We start from the raw sequence: 7872 nt of genomic DNA, 5'->3' as shown, positions 1-7872 counted from the left end.
TATTCATTTATAAAAAAATATGTGCATTATATTCATTATAATGTGTTATTATTATTTTTTATAATTAATTTTAATTAAAATTTAAACTGAGACTTCACAATTACGAAAACACGGCTCTAATACTACTCAACTAAAATTTATGGGTAATGTGTTATTACTTTTAGTTAAAAAGTGGAAGGATATGATCCTTAAACCCTAAGCATAAATGAATAGCTATGAGATAAGAAAAAGAAGAAGGAGAAGAGAAAAGGTACAAAATTGAAAGAAAGTTCCAGACAGATGTGACTAGCCGAAATGGACCTTAAGTGCTATAGTACACACTCATCCACATGCATTGGTCTCCTGCGTATTAAATCCAAACTCTCGTCAGTTCAATCATTTTTGTTTTCTTTCCCTTCTCAATCTCTGTATAATATTCTAAACAAGCACAGCAAATCATTGACTGATTCAAGAAACCACACACCAATCACCACCACTTTCACGTGTATGGCCCACCTTAGGGCTAGCAGCCAGGAGAGGAATGGTATTATAAAGCTCAAGATTGCAGCTAAGAAGCTGCAAAAGAGGCTTTCATTGGGGAAGAATTCATCATCAAGTGCATATTTTGATGAATGTGAAGAAGTGAATGTGCCTAATGATGTTAAGGAAGGACATTTTGCAGTGATAGCTGTGGATAGTGAGGAGCACAAAAGACTTGACTCACCCTGCATTCTTGAGACTCTTGGAGCAAGATGCTGAAGAATATGGCTTTGACCATGAAGGTGCACTCGCTATTCCTTGCAGGCCAAGTGAGTTGGAGAAGATTTTGGCTGATGAATTAAGAACTGTTAGCCACTAAATCAGTAAGTTTTTTTAGGCTATATTGGTAGGATCTAATGTAATTTAATCAACAGCGTAATGTAGTATAATTTAATTATTATATTTTATTACAAAATAAAAATGTAAGCAATATAATGATAATTTTTATTTAATATTTAATTTATTTGTGTTGATAATAATAAGGAATAAAAATAACTATATCTACTTTAAACACAAAATTATTATGAGATTGTTAGAAAGAGGTGCTTCAAGAAAAGTTTTGACAAATAATGTATAAAAAGGTCATTGAAAAGAAGTGTATCAACAATAATGATTGAAGATAAGTGCTCCCAGATGATTAACAATCAGAGGTTGGTTAATGGTTGATTAATTCTTCATTTTATATTTAATTTGATTGATTTTAGGCTGAAGATTTTTAATTATTAACCCGCTTATTGTTAAAGACTTAATTAATATTCCAGTGTTAAATAAAGAGTAACTTGATTGGTAGGTGTGTTTCTCCTATTATTTATCAAGACTTACCATTTTATGATCTTGGCAAATCTAGTTTCAATGTAACTTATTTTTTATTAATTGGGTGAGAAAAAAAAATTAATAGTACATTATACAAAAATTAACTTGTGATATCAATGCTATCATAAGATGTCTTCTATAGTTACTTGATTTTAAATAAAATAAAATTCTTTTGTTATGAAAAAAATATAATTTAATATTAATTTACAAATTATAATATTTTTATAAAATAATATTTTTAAAAAATAATTAATTATAAAAAATTTATTAATTTAAAAAAATAATTATTACGAAGAGCATATATATTGCAATTAATTATTTTAATTTAATGTAATTTTTTTAAAAAAATATTACAAAGAAGTGATGATTTAAAATAATTTTATAACGCATCCTATATTATTTTGGAAAAATAATATTTTCTCTGTAAAGTGTATGAATATATGTAATTAATATTTGTATTATCTTATTTATTTTAGTATTTTTTATATATTCCTATAATTTTTTAATAAAATTTGTTATGTGTAATTTTTTATGTGAAAAAATTTATTTTTTTAATTAAATTAATTTTTTTTTGTAATTATCTACTTAAAAAAATATCTGTGACAAAAATCTTATGAAATAAATTTTAAAATTTTGTTAAATTATCTTATTTTTTATAACAAAATAATTTTATTTTTATAATAAAATCAAATAACTATAAGAATTTCAATATTTAGCTGGGGTTATAATATCAATTTGTGATAAGAATTCTTATATTAATACCAATTACATATAAAAAATAATGTTTTTAAGCGTAGAGAAGAATTATTATAAAGAGAAGGTTAACAAATTTATATATGAAGAAATAAATCTATATATTAGGTGCACAAATAATAGTATAGTAATTTATTTTTTAAAAAATAAATTATTTCTAAAAAAATTAAATTAGCTAATCCATGTATATATAAAATAAGAAAGAATTCCAATGGTGCTGCCAGTAACATTTTTTTTTAAAATGGGTGTATAATTTTTTTTTAATTTCATTATTTATTTTTTTATTTTTATTTTAATTATTAAAGAGTTTACAATACGTTATTCTCTAAAATGAGTGTATAACTTTTTTTATGTTAATTATTTGATTTTTTTTATTTTTTTTAGTTAGCATTATTATTAACATTACTATCTTAATTTTTATAATTTAAATTATTATTTTTAAAAATTAAAGTATTTATGATTAAATGCATTATTTAAAAAAATTTATATTATTTTCTTATAAATTTATTTATGTAAAAATATTATTTGCCACACGTCACCCTAAAAAAATTAGTGTATAACTCTCTTTTAGGTTAATTATTTGATTTTTTATTCTTCTTTTAATTATTATTATTAATATGACTATTTTAATTTTTTATAATTTAAATTATTAATTTTTTAAAAATTTAATTTTTAAAAAATTAAGGCCTTTACGATAAGTACATTATTAAAAAAATTTATATTGTTTTTTAATAAATTTATATGTAAAAAACATTATAGGTTAATTTATACTTCACTTTTTTATTTTATTTTAATTAATGAAATATCTTTTATTTTTATATAAAAATAAATTAATACAATTTATTTCATATGAATTAAATAATAAATATGAACTTTATATAATTATTATCATTTCAAATATATCTTCATTTGTTAATAGAATTTTATATCATTATTACAACATTGTCTTTTTAAATATCTTCTATATTAAACCTATTTACATATAATTAATGTATAACTTATATAATATTATTTAAATAATCTCATATTATTGCACTCAAAAATAAATATTTAATTATATATTCAACTCTTATAATTTTTATAATCAATTTTAAATATTATAAATAAAAAATAATAAAAAGTATTAATTAATAATATTATATTTAAAATGAAATTATTGTAATTTTTTAAATGAAAATATATTTTTTTATATTTCATTTTGCTTTTTATTTAATTTTTTTATTATTTGGAATATAAATGTAAGTTTATATTAATAATTAGCAATATGTCTTTTAATAATTTATAATATTAAATTTATATTTATTATATTATAATTAATTAATATTAATTATAAATATAAATATATTAATAATTTAAAAATTAAAAATTAATAAATTCAACGTACAAAAATACTAACACTTGGCTGGTTTAATTGTAAAGTTTAGAGTCGTTATAGTTTTCCAAGTCTGCGAAACTAAAAACACACTCAGTCCGCCGTCTCCTCTTTTCTCCGCTGCCTCCCAGTAGTCCCTCTTCCCAAAGTCACCATTCTTTCTTCGCCGTCGACGCTAGCTGCTGCCGCGGCGCGACTTTGAATCTTTTTGCTGCCGCTGCTTTCGGATAATATGCTGCTGGTGTCCTCTACTAAGCTTGCCTCTCGGATTCTTGATGCTGCTGCCGTCCTTCGTGATCTCAGATTCGTTGATTCCCTCTTTAATCAGTAAGTACCCACAAAAATTGGTGCAATTGTGGGTACTAATGTTGTGTCAATCTAACGGCAATTGTGGTTGTTTTTGGTTGAGATTTTTGGATTTTTTTCCCCTGGGTTACATCATTGACAGCAATTTACTGAGAAAATTCAAGAGTTTAATGCGTGTTATTATATTTACCGTTAGATTTCCTTAGTGAGTGGTCAGCTCTCCTGCTTTGAGGGCCCGTTGGTGGAGATTATTTTGAACTGAAACCTTTAATTTTATGCTCATAGTATAATAACATTAGTCTAGGAAGGACAGAGGAGCTTAATTTTCATGTCAGATTATGGTATGCTGATAGAACACAAAAAAAGAATAATAGATGCTTAATTTCCCTACTAGTTACTTGCCTCGAGCAGCATAAATTCTGTATGTAAATTTGAATTAGATTGTAATTATATCTACAATTGATGTGTTTTATGATTTATTTCATGAAATTATTATGTGTAATTTGTAATTAGAATAGATTTATTTGATTTTTTCTATTTTGAAAAGCAAGCAGATGTGGTGTTGTGTACTTTTTGTTGGTTCTGATTCAGGTTCTTGATTAAATTTCTAGCAAAATAATGAAAAAAAATAAATGAGTTTGAGTGGGTTCGGATAATATGCAGTTAATAGTAATTAGGTTTGAGACAAATATGGTAGCAAGACGTGAATTCTAATTTGGTTTGGCTTGAGTTCAAGTAGTAGTAATATTAAATCAGATTCAAATTCCTTCAATATTGTGGTTACCATTCCTAATTCCATGTAACTCATGCCTTATGTAAACATGTTATTATCTTTGTACTAACATTTTGATATACTTAACACATATTTGGCTATTCTCCCAAGTCTTAAGGAATTTCATAAATAATAACTTTCAATGATAGCTGAGGATGCAAATGATTCTTTGGCTTAATGAAGAAAGGGATTATGCTGCTATTCAGTGGCTAAATTTTAAAAGTATTATTTCAAAATAATAATTTTTAAAATACAGTTTTCCCTCTTTCAAATCAGATTTGAGCCTGTTATTTTTATTTTATCGGAAAATTTCAAAAGATAAAATCACAATAGTGAAAAGTAAAATATCCCTTTAAAGAACCAAAATATTTAAAAAAAGGAAAAAGAAAATAAAAATAAAACTATAATCTTTTATAAGTTTTATATTATTATGTGAATCAAAAATTAATTTAATCATTTTTTTTCTTTTTCTTATATCTTTATTTATAATTTAGCTGTTTTTGGTTTAAATTAGATTTTTACAGTAAAATTGTTTAAATAAAACTAATAATGGTCGTGGTTTTACTATGGAAAATTTTACTTTTAATAATATAATACAAATTTAGTTTTCTAAATATTTTATTGAACTTTGATAAAATTATTATAGGATTAATTATGAAAGATTCCATAAAACATGTATAAATTGATAACCATTTAAATCTTATTATTTAAATTTATTATATTCAAGTCCTAAAATATTTAATAATTTTAAATTGAATGCTAGTATAATTTTCTTGTTATAGATTCTGTTTTTATTTTTATTTTTTTTTTTAGGTTTAGCTTGGAGTTTTAATTACTTAGATATGTAAAATAAATTTTAATTTAACATACATAGCTTGTATGTGATGTTCTATTATTGTATAAAGCATTTCTCAAAAATTCTTTTATTAGGGATTAATCGCTTCAATTTTATATGATATGCATATGAATTTCTTTTACACATATCATACTTAAATTTGTTCTCCGAAATTTAAAAATGTTTTTTTTTGGTATAATAATTTTTTTATTATGTAAGTCTACAAATGGTCATACACTTTGATATAGACATTAATTTTCTAAGGGATGTTTGCTACCTTTCTGGTGAGCTGCATCCTTAACCTCTATTATATTAGTAATTGTGTAAGCTTTCAGTGATTCGAACAACGAGTGTTTATTATTCTCTTGGCTCCTTTTGACTTGGAAGAGTCAACCTTAATGACGCAATTTTAGTGAAAATTTTGTGAGTCGCTGGTGATGACAGCAATTTCAGGTGACCAATGAAATGTGTCAACCTTATTATTTAGTTGCATGAGATCAATTTGAATTTTATTGCTCTTTGAATCTCTTGAAATTGTGTTTGATTTTAATAAACCATATCATTTTTGTGCTTTTAGCAGCTGAGATAATTATGGAAGTACATAGAAGCTATGCATTGAATTCAACTATCAAAAGCATGAAGTGTAACATTGTCTTTCTTCTTAGCTGAGATGTGTTGCTTGTTTCATCATGTACCTAATACCCAATTAAGATGCAAAATTCCTAAGCTGATAATTGTTTTTGTTTAAGCAAAATGTCAGGAGAGTCAAAATAATGACAGCTTTGAAAAGGTACGTATTGAGGTTGTTTATATCATTGAAGTACACATTACAGCAAATATTATGGACGGAAACAATGGGAGAGAGTTTCTGAAATTCCCTTGGCCAACCAGATAGGTGGTATTAATTTTAGAGTGAATCATGGGCTGTCTTTCGAAATGTGTGGAGTTATGTGCCTTGGGCTACTTTATTTGTTTTCTTCTGCTGTTCGATTGAATATTCAAAATCCCGTTGTTTTGGCTTTTATTTTGTATATCTCCAGGTTTTTCGCTTAACATTACAAGCCTTAGGATGGGTGTATTGGTTTGATCTGGTGATCAGGGTCTAGCGTGGATTGTTTTATTAAGTTTTTACTGGATTAATTCTAATAAAATTCTATTTATCAAAAAAATAAGGAGAGAATTGTTGCAACAGCATCAACAGTTGAACATTCCATCAAGAGCACACTTGGTGCTGTCGGTTCTGCAATGCCAAAGCAGCAGCAGTTGTAGGAGAGGTGTTGGCTATGCATCTCATCTCCAGACGGAGGATCTTGATCAGTGACAGGAAAGAGATTTGAATTCATGTCGTTGAAAACAAAGAGGTTAGGTTTTGAAAACCAAACCAAGACTTGGGCTATTGTTAATGCCCTTAAAAACAGTGGAGTTAAAGTTATTTGGATGATTCACATCAAGAACAAAATTCCCATAAACTTTTTTCCCAGTTTTTCTATTTGTTTTAGTGGTGGAAGATAGCATGTATACTGTTTACTAGGAAAGCATAGAAGATGGCCTGAAACATGTTTGATTTCTATGTGAATCTGTGAGAATGGATAGGTGCACTATTCATAAGATAGCCTGAACATGCACTTTCAGGCCACCAGGCCCAAGTCAGGCCTGAACATGCATATAGGTCAGCCAAGAAATAACAGGCTACATAGAATGCCTAAATCAGGCGCTAACCCATTGGGACCATCTGCCCAAGGTCCAGCTGGTTTCTGTTTTTATTTTAGTTGTCTTTTTTTTTTTTTTTTCTTAATAAGAATAATATTAGACCAGAGAAAAGTTTACTGCCTCTAACTTGCAGTGAAGTATTTCCACAAAGCTTTTGCCTTACAATTGGAAATGCTCATTTGTTGTGCAGCACTAAAGGGTGAAAGACTTTACAAGTCCTTGCAGATAAGGATCTGGTATGTGTTTTTTTCTTCTTCTTTTTTATTTTCCAGCTAATTAAAACCTTGTTTTCATACTTTCAAATGATGCTCCTTTGACAGTAAGGTGAAGGATGTCCTTTCTAGTTGTTTTTTTTGTTGAGTCAACAAACAAAGATGACTTTAATCTGCCAAAAGCAGAGGTTATTGATGCCCTAAATTCCACTGCACCTTTTCTTTTAGCACTTTCATAATCTTATAATTGTATGAATAATTACATGCACAAAGTCATGCAAATCACATTATTGTTATTATTGGTGGTGTTAGAGGAGATTCACATATTAGCTGAAATAATCTTTCTTTAATTTCTTTCTTTTTTCACAAACTCCCCAATATAATCATTTTAGTAGCTTCAACACAATACATAGCTTTTAAATTAATTAAGTTAGATAAATTATTAAAATTCCCTTAAGATGTGGCTTCCTATACAATTTAATTTCTTAATTACAGGGTGTCCATTCGATTAACTGAATTGAAGCGAATTAAAATTTTAACTAACGAAAATTTTTAATTGATTCTAAAATTATAATCAAAT

General features: G+C 26.2%; 1 pseudogene; it reads left to right on the top strand.

Annotated features, from left to right (window-relative positions):
• Positions 1-466: 466 nt before the first annotated feature.
• On the top strand, positions 467-1302 carry LOC110672209 (auxin-responsive protein SAUR50-like; annotated as a pseudogene).
• The last annotated feature ends 6570 nt before the right edge of the window (positions 1303-7872 follow it).

Source organism: Hevea brasiliensis, chromosome 6, assembly GCF_030052815.1.
Source record: "Hevea brasiliensis isolate MT/VB/25A 57/8 chromosome 6, ASM3005281v1, whole genome shotgun sequence".
Lineage (NCBI taxonomy): Eukaryota > Viridiplantae > Streptophyta > Magnoliopsida > Malpighiales > Euphorbiaceae > Hevea > Hevea brasiliensis.
Note: the sequence above shows the minus strand (reverse complement) of the source record. Positions and strands in the feature narration are given on the sequence as shown.